The 16,658-nt window shown below is 45.8% G+C and overlaps 1 long non-coding RNA gene across 2 annotated transcripts; it reads left to right on the forward strand.

The window, feature by feature from the left end:
• Positions 1 to 1,259: 1,259 nt before the first annotated feature.
• Positions 1,260 to 11,422, forward strand: LOC126948675 (uncharacterized). 2 transcript variants are annotated; one of them, XR_007723506.1, is made up of 5 exons: positions 1,260 to 1,564; positions 5,792 to 5,848; positions 10,219 to 10,263; positions 10,728 to 10,878; positions 11,189 to 11,422. It is a non-coding gene; the product is annotated as an uncharacterized LOC126948675 (long non-coding RNA). The 2 variants fall into 2 exon arrangements; XR_007723504.1 differs by lacking the exon at positions 10,728 to 10,878 and having other exon boundaries at positions 1,266 to 1,564.
• The last annotated feature ends 5,236 nt before the right edge of the window (positions 11,423 to 16,658 follow it).

A 16,658-nucleotide genomic window follows, 5' to 3' on the forward strand; every position in this document is an offset into this window, starting at 1 on the left:
TGGTTTTGCAACCTGACTTTCCCCTTGCTAGCGTGGGACTACAACCAGTGACACACTTTGGCATTCCCAGCCTTTATTTTCATTGTGCAGCTGTCTGATTGGGTGGGTCCCTACACTAAAATGGAAAAGATAATGACTACAAAATTGAATTACACCATAGACAGATTCTTTATCACCACCATCAAGCACTCACCGATTACCCAGCTCCTTTTAGATTGAGTGAGTTTGACCAATGGAGTGGAGGCATATACTAAGTTCAGCATCTCTGGGTCCCTCCCCACTGTAGCTAAGTTCCCAGCCATGGTACTGTTGAGGCCCTAAGTTCCCAGGGTGAAGATCTGACTGTGGCACCAACAGGCACATCAGGATAACAATAATCTTAGTCCCATACCAGTTGTTTCTCAACAGAAGCTAACAACTTACATTGATTAAATGTCTGCTAAGCATCAGGCACTCTGAGGAGTGCTATACATACATTGTATATATACAATGAATCAGGTACATTATTATGCCAATTTTTTTTTTTTTTTTTTGAGACAGAATTTTGCTCTTGTTGCCCAGGCTGGCATACAATGGCTCGACCTCGGCTCACTGCAACTTCTGCCTCCCGGGTTCAAGTGATTCTCCTGCCTCAGACCCCCAAGTAGCTGGGATTACAGGTGTGTGCCACCACATCTGGCTAATTTTTGTATTTTTTGTAGAGACAGGGTTTCACCATGTTGGCCAGGCTAATCTTGAACTCCTGAGTTCAGGTGATCCACCTGCCTCAGCCTCCCAAAGTGCTGAGATTACAGGCGTGAGCCACCATGCCTGGCCTATTATGCCTGTTTCACAGATGAGGAAATTTAAGAGATTAGGTCACTTGCTTAAGGTTCCCTCACTGAACCGTGAACTCCAGGAGACTAAGGACTGCTTTATTTCTGGTGCCTCCCTCACACCCAGAATGGTGCTAGACACAGGGAAGATGTTCAATAAAAAAAATGCTAAATGGATGAATGAACAAGTACTAAATGCTGAAGTAAAGAGGAATGTGTTCTCCAGAAAGAGAATGAGAAATATAAATGACCAAGCAGAGAGGAAGATATTCTCTAGGCTAACTAGAAGAACTGTAATTACAGCTCTTTTAACCTTCCCTTTCTCCGTGTAGGTTTCCCATTGAGTGTTTTCAATGGGAAATGTCTAACTGCACTGTGGGTGTACACCACGGCCGGTTACTATTTTTGGAACACTTGTGAATCCTGGGCCCAGAGTCATGACCAATACTAGTGAGTCATACTCCCCATACAGAGCTCCCTACACACTGGCTGTCAGAAAAAAAAAAAAAAAAAAAAAAAGCAAAACAGAAGTTGCCATCTCGTCCTGTGCTCCAGCTGTCTCATTTTACCTTCTGAAATGATGGAGGAAGTTCTGCTGAGGATGGGGTCAGGGTAACAGCAGACTTCTGAATAACTCTGCACCCCCAGAAACCTGCAAAGGACACAGGCCCTCTTGGTGGTCTCCTCCTGGATACCTTGCTTTCTCCTGGAAGAGCCCTCCCTTCCACCCCGGATATCACTGTGAACCTGTAAGTGGCAGTACCTTCTTTCTGATAGGCAATGTCTACTGTGCCATCCTAGGCAGGTATAATACATAAAATAACCTGTCACCTGGGACCATTAGCCTCTTTAACAAAGGACAAATTTCATTCCATACTGGAGAGAAAGTGTCCTGGAGAGAGGAAACATGTTGACTTAAAGTCACACAAAGGTGCAAAGACCTGACGGTAGTCCTTTTTGGGGCAGAAAGAAAGCAGAGAGTTCAGGAGGATAGAACTCTCGATCACAGACTTGGGTACTTGTGGACTCTCATACAGGTTGGGGGTTATTAATTTTATTTTTTATTTTTTGGAGACGGAGTCTCACTCTGTCCCCCAGGCTGGAGTGCAGTGGCGTGATCTCGGCTCACTGCAACCTCTGCCTCCCGGGTTCACACCATTCTCCTGCCTCAGCCTCCCAAGTAGCTGAGACTACAGGTGCCTGCCACCATGCCTGCCTGGCTAATTTTTTTGTATTTTTTAGTAGAGACGGGGTTTCACCATGTTAACCAGGATGGTCTCGATCTCCTGACCTCGTGATCTGCCTGCCTCGGTCTCCCAAAGTGTTGGGATTACAGGCGTCAGCCACCGCGCCAGGCCTGGTTGGGGGTTATTCAGACTCCTTTGCTTAGCTATGGTAGATGGCTAAGTTTTTGCTTCCAAGTTCTCTTGACCATGAGACATGTAGAGCCAGGGAGGAAAGAGAAAACCCAAACCAGGTCACTGTTACCTGTGAATAAACACCTTGATCGAGTTCTGAGAAGAGGAGTTATGATACTAAAGGTTAAGTGGAGGTTTTCACTCCTCTTCAGATTTTGACTTTCATAACTCTGCCATCCCTTTACTATAGAGAACTGAGAAAGAATAGTATTTGGGCATGTGAGGAGATTCCAGCTGCATAAGCAAATCATGAATGTTCCCAGTGCCAAGTCCTCAGCGAAGAGTGCCCCAGGAGTTTCATTCCTACTGACCGACCTGGGTAATGCAGGCATAAGAACAGAGAGAGAGGTGGTGCTTTTAAAAATAGATCTGACTTAGTAGTCTTTAAATAACTAAGGATTATGATATGGGAGAGGGCTACTTTGCATCTCTATCTCTGCTAAGAGGAGAACTTGACAAAATGGGCATGAAACTAAAGGGATTTGGGTTTGCTAAGTATAATGACTTCTAAAAGGTAAGAAAGCTGCTGAAGAAGAGTATTTGCTTCTCTGTAGCAGGATGGACTCTTACTTGACTGTGATGGTCACTGAAATGTAGCCTACCTTGACATAGAGTAAATTCTTGCTCTTCAAAGTGTGGTCCCCAGATCAGCAGCAGCAGCATCACCTGGGAACTTGTTAAAGATGCTGAGGCCCCACCTTGACCTCCTGAATAAGAATCTCCTCTCAGCCGGGAGCGGTGGTTCACACCTGTAATCCCAGCACTTTGGGAGGCCGAGTTGGGCAAATCATGAGGTCAGGAGATTGAGACCATCCTGGCTAACATGGTGAAACCCTGTCTCTACTAAAAAAATACAAAAAAATTAGCCAGACTTGGTGGCGGGTGCCTGTAGTCCCAGCTACTTGGGAGGCTGAGACAGGAGAATGGCGTGAACCCGGAAGGTGGAGCTTGCAGTGAGCCGAGATCGTGTCACTGCACTCCAGCCTGGGCGACAGAGTGAGACTCCGTCTCAAAAAAAAAAAAAAAAAAAAAAAAAAAAAAAAAAAAACTCCTTTCTAACAAAGTTCCCAGGTAAAATGCCTGAACCTTATGAACTGAGAAGCACTGGGCTAAATGATCTTTGCAGATTCCTCCTGTGATGGTTAATATTGAGTTTCAACTTAATTGGATTGAAGGATGCAAAGTATTGTTCCTGGGTGTGTCTGTGAGGGTGCTGCCAAAGAAGATTAATATTTGAGTTAGTGGGCTGGGAAAGTCAGACCTACCCTCAATCTGGGTGGGCACGGTCTAATCAGCTGCCAGTGTGGCCAGAATAAAAGCAGGCAGAAGAATGTGAAAAGACTAGACTGGTTTAGCCTCCCAGCCTACATCTTCCTCCTGTGCTGGTTGCTTCCTGCCGTCGAATATCAGACTCCAAGTTCTTCAGCTTTGGGGCTCGAACTGGCTTCCTTACTCCTATTATGGGACTCATCTTGTGACTGTGTGAGTCAATCCTCTTAATAAACTACCCTTTATATATAAATCCATCCTATTAGTTCTGTCCCTCTAGAGAACCCTGACTAATACACCTCCTATTTGAGGATTTCATGAGCTGCCACTAGTTGAGAAATGGTGCAGCCCCTCTGGGGAGGGAGGCCTGGCTGCTAAGGAAGTGGGAGGCACACTGGTATTCTCCTCCCAAGCCACAGCTCTCCACATGCCTGTTGTACAGGGGAGAAAGTACACCTTCCTCCTCAGCCTCAAGGGTACCATAGCTTCGGGTCCTCTGAACACACGAGACCCCCTGTAGCAAATACCTGGGAGCCCAGACAGCTTGTAGAGATGATCTGTGCCTCCCTCAGACCCACGGAAGACTCCCAGAGCAAGGAGGGAGGTAGGCAGTCCAGTGGTCTCTGCAGATCCCAGCTCTCCTCTCACTTGTAAAAGCTATCTTCTTGCCTCCCTGGGGGCCACAGGTGACAGGGAGTGCCCAATTTCTCATCTATTGAAGAATCATAAACCAACTAATATGTTTTTTCCAGAAGGTTTTTAAAAGTCATTTTTATGTAAATTGTTCATAAATACCAATGAGAAAAAGAACACCCAAAACTAATATAGAGAGTGAAGGGTCTCAAGACACAGTCAACAACCCTTTTGACTAAGAGGATCTAGTTCACAGACACACACACACAGAGTGTAATCACCCTGCTGCTGATATTAACTACTGCCTTAGTCAGCTCAGGCTGCTGTAACACAATACCATAGACTGGGTGGCTCAAACAACAGATATCAATTTTCTTACAGTTCTGGAGGTGTCTTATAGTCCAAGATCAAAGTACCAGCAGATGTGATTCTTGGTGAGGGCTCTCTTCCTGGCTTGCAGATGGCTGCCTTCTTGCTATGTCCTCACATGGACTTTCCTCGGTGTATACCCATGGAGAGAGAGAAAGAAAGAAATCTCTAGTCTGTCTCTCTTCCTGTTCTTATAAGGGCACTCATCCAATCATGGGGCTCTGCTCTCAGGACCTCATCTATTAATAGTACCACCAGGTTGGGGATTAGGTCTTGAACTTACGAATTTTGGAGGGACACAAACATTCATTCCATAACAACTACCAAAGTAGTAGACTTCAGAGCAATTATTTTCTAATCCATATTTTTCCCCTTAAATCATATGTTCCTGGCTAATACTGAGTGTCCTAAGACTACATGTTAGAGAAATAGAAAATTTTAGATTATCCATCTTCATAATAACTAGTAGTGCTGTAGAAATGCAGTTTGTCAGTCTCTAGGGTCTCTCTATTCTACCGTTTCAGGTAGGCTGTGGTTCTATGGTCAAGTCAAAGAGAAGCTGCACTGAGTATTTATTCACAGTAAGAACAGCAGTTGAGATCAGGGGCTCTAGAGCTAGAATGATCTGGGTTCAAATGTGATTCTATGACTCCCTACCTGTGACCTTTCTAAACTTTGATTTCCCCATCTATAAAATGGAAGGAATGATAATATCGTTTATCATTGTATATCACTATGTAGTTGTGAGGGTTGAGTAATACATGAAAAGCCCTGCCACAGGGTAGAGACTAAATACACAGTGGCTATTACCATTGTTGCAGTTGGTATCATCGGATGTGATACTTATGTTTTTCTAGCTCATATGTGCTTTTCTACTATCACGCCGAGATCTCCAAAGAGCAGGGATTAAGCTTCCCTCAACAGAATTCTTCTTGTCTTCTTGAGGTTATAAAAGGTCTCCTGCTTCAAGTAACTCAGGGAGCTGCCAATGTAAGGCTCTGCCCTTGTGGGGCATAAGAACTGTTGTGGTCACTTGCCTGTCTACTGGCCCAAAAACTCCTCCAGAGTCCTGGGCATAGCACAAGTTAGGCCTTCTTTTTAGGAAGCCAAGAGTCCTCCTCCACCTCCCCAAGCCTCTTTGCCCCACTCTAGTGAGCAGTGATCTTCACTCACACCTTGACTACCCACCGCCCATTTCCCCTTACATGACTCTTCACCCCTGAGCACATATATGTCATGTACTGGCCTTCAAGAGTGATCTTTCATTTCAGCTTTCATTTCTTCCAGGATTCCCCAGGATCAACCATCTGAGCAGATACCTTAGAATGTCCCCAGATTTCAGAGGTAAGTCACTAGTACTTTCCCAGAGTAGTAGACATCATTTCTGCCCTGCCCCTGTGGTCCTAACCATATCCAGTGACATCAAAATCTGGTGTCATATCTCATGGAAGACCCACACCCCCAAAGCCCTTCATCCTATTATACTGGATCCCTTTATCCAGTGCTCATAAACCACGTGAATGGCCTGGCCTGCTTGGTAAAGGCCTTGAGCCCAGCTCCTCTTTCAGCCACTCCCAATCAATCTGCCAATCATCTCTTCCAGGAAGCTTCCTGCCTTCTCTTCCAAGCCAAGCTGGATTAGGGACCCCTACATTGAGCTCACCCTGTACTTATCTCTGTTGTTAACCACAGTACTGGAATGATCTGTGTCTCCATCTGCCTCCCACACTAAACTGAGTTCCAGGAGGGCTGGGGCCATGTGTTATTCATCTCTGCATCTCTGGCATTTAGACTGTGCCTAATATATAGTAAGCATGCAGTACATGTTGAAAGAAATAAATAAAGGTGGGAGGAGGAAGGGAGGAGGGAAAAAGAACGATAGAAAGCAAGGAAGAAAAAAAGAAGAGGCCGGCCGCGGTGGCTTACGCCTGTAATCCCAGCACTTTAGGAGGCTGAGACAGGCGGATCACAAGGTCAGGAGATCAAGACCATCCTGGCTAACGCAGTGAAACCCCATCTCTACTAAAAATACAAAAAAATAGCCAGGCGTGGTGGCGGGCGCCTGTAGTCCCAGCCAGTCGGGAGGCTGAGGCAGGAGAATGGCGTGAACCTGGAAGGTGGAGCTTGCAGTGAGCCGAGGTTGCACCACTGCACTCCAGCCTGGGCGACACAGCAAGACTCCGTCTCAAAAAAAAAAAAAAAAAAAAAAAAAAGAAGAAGAAGAAGAAAAAGAAGAAAGGAAAAAGGAGGAAGGAAGAATAAGGAAAGAATCAAAGTCATAGGAAGAAGGAAATAATGAGAATAGGCTGGATCGAATTCTGTAGAATAATTCCCAATGGCCTTGAACAGTGAAGCTAAAGCCCATCCTCCTCTATATTTAATCTTCCAACATCTCCTTCTCTGTTATTAATATAAAAACAGAGTAAGTTTATATGGGCCCATTAAAATCATTGGCCAAATAATCATGATGGTACCTGGAGCCCTAGGTCATCAGAAACCCCTATAAAGTCCTATGTACTGACAGCAGGACATAAAACTATCATCAAACACAAACACTGAACCTTTTCCTGGTCACAAATACATGCTCCACTCAGCGGCCAAGGTCAGTCACTTCTTGTGTACATGAACCCTCCCTGGTCCGCCCCTGCTGACAAACATTTCCACACACATCCAAGGAGAATGGGAGAGGGACCAAAAAGCTCTTAGGAATTCAGTGACATAATCACCTTACAGGTATCACCACAAATGGAGAGGGGCAGGAACCCAGAAAGGCAAAAGGCAAAACAGAATAGCCGGATAATCAAGAAAATATTCACATGTGTACACACACACACCTACTCAACAGTTTAACTTCCCTAATAATGTTTTGCTCCGATTAATAATTAAATGGCCTGTGTACTTTGAATAGACGCCAACTACTTCTCAGCACGGAGAAGTGGTAGAGTGGTAGGACAGCCTGGAATGAAAATGAGCCAGTCCACCACATAGATAATCAAGAGCTTCTTGCATTCATTCCCTATATCTGCTCAAAATTTTTGACTCAAATTTTGTTTAAGTCAAAATTTTAGAGATTAGAGATGAGATGTGGAGAAAGTTCACTTTACCAACTTTGGTCTATTCCAGCCAATTCAGTCATTGTTCTCTCCACACAGAATAGAAGCAATAGTTTGACCCTTAAACCTGAGCTGAACTCTGTTGATTGTGTTTGGAGGACAGCTCCCCTTGGCTTTGTAGGCTAACCCCCATGTGTCCACTCTCTCCCTTCAGCAGATGCTCCCTTATGGATACCACTCCATCCCTCTGAACACAGTATATATTCCTCATGATTCATTGTGGTCAGGAATTTAATTACTGATCATAAATTATGTGGGAATTACCTTCCAAGGAATTGGGAAAATGAGTGTGATTGTAGGAAAAGATAATCTATTATAGATTACTTTTAAAATAATGTCAAATGTTAATCTTGTATATGGGAAGAGAGGAAAAGACTAAGTTAAAGTTAGCAGAAGGTCTGAGGGATCCCAACTAGTGCTCAGGTAAGGAGGGTGGGAAAGAGGGAAAGGAGAATGTGAAGGAAGAAGGCCTATTTGGACAAAAGGCACATCCCACATGGAATCATCTTCCCCAAATCAAAGGAGGGTGGGTGCTTCCCAGGAGGGCACAGTGTGACTCTCCAAGCACCCACTGGGCATGGAAGAAGGTGCCTGCCAGTGCCTGCCTCTTTCCCATTCTCCTTTTTCTTCCTTCTTCCCCTCGCCTCCTTTCCTTCCATCCACTTTCTTTTTCTTTTTGAGATGGAGTCTTCCTCTGTCGCCCAGGCTGGAGTGCAGTGGCACAATCTTGGCTCACTGCAAGCTCTGCCTCCCATGTTCAAGCAATTCTCCTGCCTCAGCCTCCCGAGTAGCTGGGATCACAGGTGCATGCTACCATACCCGGCTAATTTTTGTATTTTTAGTAGAGATCACCATGTTGGTCAGGCTGGTCTCGAACTCCTGACCTTGTGATCTGCCTGCCTTGGCCTCCCAAAGTGCTGGGATTACAGGCATGAGCCACCGTGCCCGGCCCCTTCCATCCACTTTTATTGACCACCTGTGTGTTAGGTGCTGTGAAGGTGGTGGGAATATAAAAATAACAGAAAAGTCTCTAATGTCCAGTCATTAAGCAGTAAAGCTAGTAACCAACAAGTTCAGCAAAGCAAACTATGCAACCATATCACAGAGCCTGTGTTAATAAATGTGGCCCAGTGTGCCTCAGTGGAGGCAGCAGCCATTTCCACCTGGCAGCCAATAGCTGATTTCAGTAACAATGTTGTTCTCAAAATTTCCCCACACCTACTGCTCTAGAATAAAATAAAATAGAGACATCACAACCAAATGCAAAGTAAGAATTTTGATTGGATCTGTTTAAAAAAAACATCCAAAGTGCATTGACTTTGGAGACTCACAAGGGGGAGGATGAGAGAGGGGTATGGGATAAAAACTACATATTGGGTACAATGTATACTACTTGGGTGATGGGTGTATGAAAATCTCAGACGTCACCACTATATAATTCATCCACGTAACCCAAAACCATTTGTACCCCAAAAGCTACTGAAATTTTTAAACACACACACACACACACACACACACACACACACACACATATCTGTTAGAAGACATATTGGGAAACATTTTGGAAAATTTTATATGATTTGGGAATTGGGAACCAGGGGATATTAGGTAATTATCATTAATTTTCTTAAGTGTAATAAAGGTTACTGTGAGTACATCAAAGGATGTTCTTATTTTCAAGAGATGTGTGTTGAAGTATTTAGGGATGATGTCTGTATCTTACATTGAAATAGTTTAGTAAAAAACATATATTTGGTAACATGTATATAACTGTAGAATCTAGATGAGGGATTTCAGTGTCAACTGTACTATTATTTCAACTTTTCTATACATTTGAAATTTTTTATAATAAAAAATTTGAGGCCGGGCACAGTGGCTCACACCTGTAATCCCAGCACTTTGGGAGGCCGAGGCAGGCATATCACGAGGTCAGGAAATCGAGACCATCCTGGCTAATATAGTGAAACCCCGTCTCTACTAAAAATACAAAAAATTAGCCGGGTGTGGTGGCGGGCGCCTGTAGTCCCAGCTACTCGGGAGGCTGAGGCAGGAGAATGGCGGGAACCCAGGAGGCAGAGCTTGCAGTGAACCGAGATCGCACCACTGCACTCCAGCCTTGGCGACAGAGCGAGACTCTGTCTCAAACAAAAAAAAAGAAAAAAAAAGTCTGAATAAAAAATTATCTCCACTTGCTAGCCTGTTGTAATAAAGCCTTTAGTAGAATAAAGTCTTCTGTGTGTCAATTAGCTAATAAATAATCATAACTAACATTTGTCATGTGCCAGGCAATGCTGAGAGCTAGCGTGCAATAACGGCAGTATGAGCTTTGCTTTACAGAGAGGGAAACCGAGGCTTGGCAAGGTTAAGTTCTTATCCCAAGACACACAGATAGTAACTGTCAGAGCCAGATCCCAGCCTGGCTTTGATCTGGTTCTAAACTACCCACTCTTAACTGCCAGCTTCTACTGACAACCTTCTAGAAAAAACGCTGACATGCAATGTCTGGGTGAAGTAATGGTAACAGGAATCATTGCCATGAAGGGCAGTCTGTCAACTTGTGCGTGCAAACAACCATTCTAAGAGCCTTTCTTGCTTTGATAGGGAGAAAAAAGGCTTCGGGTGCTGCCAGAAGAGAAGAGGCCATCAGTGAGTGAGGAAAAGGCATGGAAAGAGGAAGGGGGGAAGGGAAACAGCCTCACCTTATAGACCTGCAGTTCTGTGGGGCAAATTAAAGCTGTAAAGCAGGTATTTTTGACTGGAGCAGCAGACAAATGTTTCTGTTTAGTAGAAAAGTTACTGCAATCAATGCTGTTCCACATCACTAATGAAGGCTGAAAAAAGTCACAGCTGAAAGGTATAATGGTGCTTTCTTCCAGAGGGCTGCTTAAGCAAGGTCTCATTGTGCCTGAAGTCTGTATTGCTTACTGGCCATTCGGGACGTGCAATGCGATTTAAGAGAGTGGTGCTGGACTGCACTGAGCCAGCTATACGCCCTTACTCAGTCCCCTGTAGAACAGGGCCAGAGAGAGTGGAGGGCAGGGTGTGCCCAGCCAATTGGCCTCTATAGGAATTTCAACCATGACCTCAACCTTATTTGCTCTCTGCTCCAGTCTCCTGACTAACCAGCCTGTGCACGGCAGAGCCTGAGTTCCACAGCCAGCCTGGCAGGGCCACCATGTAACAGTCCAGGGTCAAGTTGCATTTTGCTTTTGGTGTATAAAATGCAAGAACTGGAGAAATCATGTAAAAAGTCAGGAGGAGGTAAGCATTCCAAGCACCAGCCTCCCTGGAATTCAGCATTAGAACAAAAGCCACTTCCTTCAGTGCCCTTTTCTTACAGAGCAGTTTTTCCTGTGAGGAGAGAGTTACCGCATAACACCTCCGTTAGTGGGATGTTCTGAGTTGTCGGGATTAACCATCGAGGCGGTGGGGTGAAGGGTCCCATTATGCAGAATGTGGGGACTGCCCCTGAGATGTTTTTGTTTTTAAAACAAACACAATTGTGCCAGCTGATCTCAGAAAATGTTTCTAGAAAATGTGCAGCCTGTGACATCACAGACCTTCCTTTCAGCCTCGGACCAGCAGCAACACACTCTGAAGTAGGTCTCAGAAGACAAAAAGCTGAAATCAACTCATGCTTCCTGCTACACAGAATCCACTGAGAGGAAAAGGAAATTTTACCCAAACTTCAGAAAGCTACAGAAATGACACCCATTTTCACAATCCCAGAAGGAAAGTTGCATCTGAGGGGAATAAAAACAGAGCAATGGAAGAGTATTTGTTAAAATAAATGGCTTTCACAGGGCATTTTCTCTAAAAGTCTCCCTCGCCTCAAAGAGTACTCCTGTCTGCAGTCCCTCTTGCACGTCACACAGCTGTGGGCTTCCTGGGAGCTGCTGCCATCTCCTTGCCTAAAAGCCTCAGTGCCCCCACCCCCAGCCAACCCACCTGCCCCACAGCTGGTCTCCCTTTCTCTGGCTTCTTGGAGCAATAAGACCCCCTTCTCCCAGTGAGGCATCTTTCTGAAAGGTAAGTATGAACCCACTCCTCTCCTGCTCAAAAATAGTGGCCGGCTCTCGATCTCCCAAAAGATAGAAATGCACACTTTGGTCTGGTGTGGCGGTTCATGGTTCATGCCTGTAATCCCAGCACTTTGGGAGGCCAAGGCAGGCAGATCACCTGAAGTCAGGAGTTGAAGACCAGCCTGACCAACATGGTGAAACCCTGTCCCTACTAAAAGTACAAAAATTAGCCAGGCATGGTGGCATACACCTGTAATCCCAGCTACTTGGGAGGCTGAGGCAGGAGAATTGCTTGGACCCAGGAGGCAGAGGTTGCATGAGCTGTGAACGTGCCATTGCACTCCAGCCTGGGTGACAGAGCAAGACTCTGTCTCAAAAAAAAAAAAAAAAAAAAAAAAAAAGAAAAGAAAAGAAAAGAAAGAAAGAAAAGAAAAAGAAATGCATACTTTATTTGGTACCCGGGCCCTCATGACCTTTCTCCTGCCCACTTTTCCCAGACTGTCTGCTACCACATGGTATGTACAGCCTTTCTCCCAGTCACACGGACTCCTCTGAATGCTTGCCTGTCTTTCCCGTGTGGCATCTGCCTGTGCCTTTCTACTCACTGTCCACATGTCTAAAATGCTCTTCCTCTAAACCCACAGAGAAAACGTAACCCAAATGCCACCTCCTCGGTGGAGCCCCTCTGGAAGTTTCTTTCTCTGTCTCTCTCTCTCTCTCTCCACATACACGCTGCTTACCTTCCCAGCCACACAGGTATCACTCCCCTTTTCAGGGCTTTGCTCTGTTCTCTGTTCACAGATCTGCTACCCACACTAGTCTGTGAGCACTCCTTTGGGGACAGAGCCCATGAAGTGCTCATCTTTGTGTTTCCAGTTCTTAGCCCAGTGCCTGGCACCTAGTAGGTGCTTCATAATCTAAGTCCCCCAACCAGCAAGACCAAATTCTGCTATTTCCAAGTCATCCTCAACACTCCATAGGAAAGAGTTCTGCTACCACAGAACAATGTATTCTATATTGCCTATAAATTATTACATTTCTCTCTTCCTGGAGATACACACACACACACACACACACACACGTATATATAGATATATAGGCGCCTGGCCTATACAACCTAAATCTTATAGAAACTCTTGGCTTCTGTGTGAGGGACAAATGGAGTCAGTCTTTAGGCTAATATTTTTTCTATAAACTAAGATTTTAAAACAATTGATGTTGATATCTTAAAGGGTCAGTCAACAAATTAATCAACATTATCTCCTAAACAACAGCCAAGGACCAGTGGAAGGGTGGGAGAGAATAAAAAATGTGACTTCCCTAAAGTATATTATAGTTTAGCAGGACAAAATTTTTTTAATTCGATAATTTAAAAATTTTTTTAGAGACAGGGTTTTGTTCTGTCACCCAGGCTGGAGTGCAGTGGCACCATCACGGTTCACTACAGCCTCAAGCTCCTGGACTCAACACAATCCTCCCACCTTAGCCTCCCACCTTAGCCTCCCAAGTATCTGAGACTACAGGTGCACTGCAACTGCACCCAGCTAATTTTTAAGAATTTTTTTGTAGAGGCAGGTGTCGCTATGTTACCCAAGTGGGTCTCGAACTCCTGGGCTTAAGTGGTCCTCCTGCCTTGGCCTCCCAAAGTGTTAGGAATACAGGCAAGAGCCACTGTGCCCTGCCTGCATCCTAGAATATACTCTATATATACACATACACACACACACACACACACACACACACACATTGCACTCCAGCCCAGGTGACAGTGTGAGACTCCATCTCAAACAACAACAAAAAAGATTTAGGTTGTATATTCAGAAGTTGCAGGAATGCTGTGGCCTAATAGGATAAAAAGTCCTGGCACTGTGCCCTGGCCTCCTTCCCCATTGTCTGTCCTCTTGTTCGGCCTCTTTTCAGGCTGGGCTCTGCTCTCCCTTCCCAGGGCCAAAGGATTCAGAGGCAACCCAAGATTTACACATCGAATTCCTCGCCAATTTTCTTGCCATCACCCTTGTGGGGTCTGGCTCTCTGCTGTTGCAGCAATTTATTTATTTATTTATTTATTTATTTATTTTTGAGACGAAGTCTCACTCTGTCACCCAGGCTGGAGTGCAATGGCATGATCTTGTCTCACTGCACCCTCCGCCTCCCAGCTTCAAGCGATTCTCCTGCCTCAGCCTCCTGAGTAGCTGGGATTACAGGTGCCCGCCACCACTCCCAGCTAATTTTTGTATTTTTAGTAGAGACGGGGTTTCACCATGTTGACCAGCCTGTTGCAGTAATATTAATACTTCATCAGCAGGACCTGCCACTCTTTAACCTGCCATGGTTCAGTGGCTGTAAGGAGAAAATTAATATACATTGCTTCTTCCAAAGTAACCCTGGAGAAACTTCTTTCCCCCCAGCTGTCACTACTTCAGAAATTCTAAAATGAGATTGGGGAAGATGAAGGATGTGTGAAAAATTCTCCCTTGGCTTCCACCTGCCACTTGTTATCACCAGCTATCTGAAGAGTCCAGTTGCCTGGAGGCCTTCAGCTGGGATAATGGTAATTTTTTTTTTCCTTTTTCTTTTTTTTCTTTTTTTTTTTTTTTTTTTTTGAGACAGAATCTCGCTCTGTCGCCCAGGCTGGAGTGCAGTGGCGTGGTCTCGGCTCACTACAACCTCCACCTCCCAGGTTCAAGTGATTCTCCTGCCTCAACCTCCTGAGTAGCTGGGATCACAGGTGCATGCTACCACACCCGGCTAATTTTTGCATTTTTAGTAGAGATAGGGTTTCACCATGTTGGTCAGGCTGGTCTCGAACTCCTGACCTTGTGCTCTGCCCGCCTTGGCCTCCCAAAGTGCTGGGATTACAGGCATGAGCCACCACGCCCGGCCTGGGATGGTGGTATTCTATGCAGTGTCTCCAGGCTGCCAAGTAGAGCAGTTTCAGAATGGCCTCAGGGTTGATGTCAACCAAAGGAAAGCAGCTGGTGTCTTTATCCATGACCCTCCTTCCATCTCCATGACCCTGCATTATCCTCCCATGGCCATCCTGCCACAAACTCCCCCTCAAAGGCCTTAGCAGAGGGCCAAGTATTTGTTAGTTGAGGGAAAAAAAAACTTGTTTCAATGTCAAACTGACATTCCTAAGGGCTCCTGCAGCCTCCCCTACCGGAATCCTTCAGATCCTGGGCTTGAGTGTTGGTGAGATGGGAATCTAATCTGTGCAGCTGTGCAGTCAAGGAGTGGCCAGGTGTTCAGGACATGAGGACAGGGTCAGAGACTAGTTACTGGAGAGATGGACACACACGGGCCCAGGCCAGCCTAAGGCCATTAAAAGTCCTGGTGTTGTGCCCCAGCCACCTTCCCCATTGTCTTTCTTAACAACGACATGATCACTGTTAACCAATGGTGGCCCAAACTTTTTTTTTTTTTTTTTTTCTTGAGACGGAGTCTCGCTCTGTCACCCGGGCTGGAGTGCAGTGGCCGGATCTCAGCTCACTGCAAGCTCCGCCTCCCGGGTTCACGCCATTCTCCTGCCTCAGCCTCCCGAGTAGCTGGGACTATAGGCGCCCGCCACCTCGCCCGGCTAGCTTTTTGTATTTTTTAGTAGAGACGGGGTTTCACCGTGTTAGCCAGGATGGTTTCGATCTCCTGACCTTGTGATCCGCCCGTCTCAGCCTCCCAAAGTGCTGGGATTACAGGCTTGAGCCACCACGCCCGGCTGATGGTGGCCCAAACTTAATTCAAGGTCCTGAGAACCCCTTCAAAGAAGGGGAGGAGCCAAGCAGGTAACAGCATCTCAGGGGTTTCAACAGCAGGGATTAGAAGTCAGACTGGGAGTGTCTGAGTTTTGGGGCAGGAAATAAAATACTGAATCTTAGATGGGAAATGCTGAATTATTAGGCAGGTGTTTGGTCAGAGCAGAATATCATAAAGCAGACTGGGAACAAGGACTCAGGATACTGAAGTCAAACCATGCTTATGAGCTGCAGAACTACCTTGTTAATGGGCTACAGGCTGAGAGTATCTCCTTCCTCCTACCTGGAACCAGGTCTGCTCCTAGACCTGGAGGCACAACTGACTTTGCAGGTGGAGCCCTCCCTATGCTAGAGGTCAGCACCTTAAGGATCAGAACCACGCCTGGCTCACTCTCCACTCAGTGAGTGCCTGATACATGGTAGGCACTTGATGAACACTTACTGAGTGAATGACCATTATGTATGTTTTTGGGAAGCTGGATCAGGATGTAGGCACAGCCTCTCTCCCCTAGAAAAGCAGAGTCTGTTCATCCTGAAAGTTTCACCATTACCAGATATCTGCCTGGACCTGTACAGCTCGAGCCGCTGGATTTATCCTGTTTTAACAAACGCATCGTGCTTGCCATGTGCAGCAAAAATACACCAATTTAATGTTCAACAATCCTTTGAGGTAGGTATTTTTATTTTATTTTATTTTATTTTTTTTTTTTTTCTGAGACAAATTTTCTCTCTGTTGCCCTGGCTGGAGTGCAGTGGTGCGATCTCTACTCCCTGCAAGCTCCGCCTCCCGGGTTCCCGCCATTCTCCTGCCTCAGCCTCCCGAGTAGCTGGGACTACAGGTGCCCACCACGGCGCCCGGCTAATTTTTTGTAGTTTTAGTAGAGACGGGGTTTCACCGTGTTAGCCAGGATGGTCTTGATATCCTGACCTCGTGATCCACCCACCTCGGCCTCCCAAAGTGCTGGGATTACAGGCGTGAGCCACCGCGCCCAGCCTGAGGTAGGTGTCTTTATTAACCCCGTTTAATAGATGAGACAACAGGCACAGAGAGGACAAGTAACTGGCCAAGGTTACACAGTGATGGAGCCTGACTATGACCCCAGGCATTCTGGCTCTAGAGCCTATACTCACAGAGACAAGCATAAAGGCCAGAGGGTCCAAACCCACCGCTATCCATGGTTTAGAATTGAATTTTGCAGGGTGGATCTCTACGACCTTCTAAAAGCCATTCACTATCCCTAGACATCCTGACAAGTCTGAGATGCTGGCG

Source organism: Macaca thibetana, chromosome 1 (genome assembly GCF_024542745.1).
Source record: "Macaca thibetana thibetana isolate TM-01 chromosome 1, ASM2454274v1, whole genome shotgun sequence".
In the NCBI taxonomy this organism is placed as follows: domain Eukaryota; kingdom Metazoa; phylum Chordata; class Mammalia; order Primates; family Cercopithecidae; genus Macaca; species Macaca thibetana.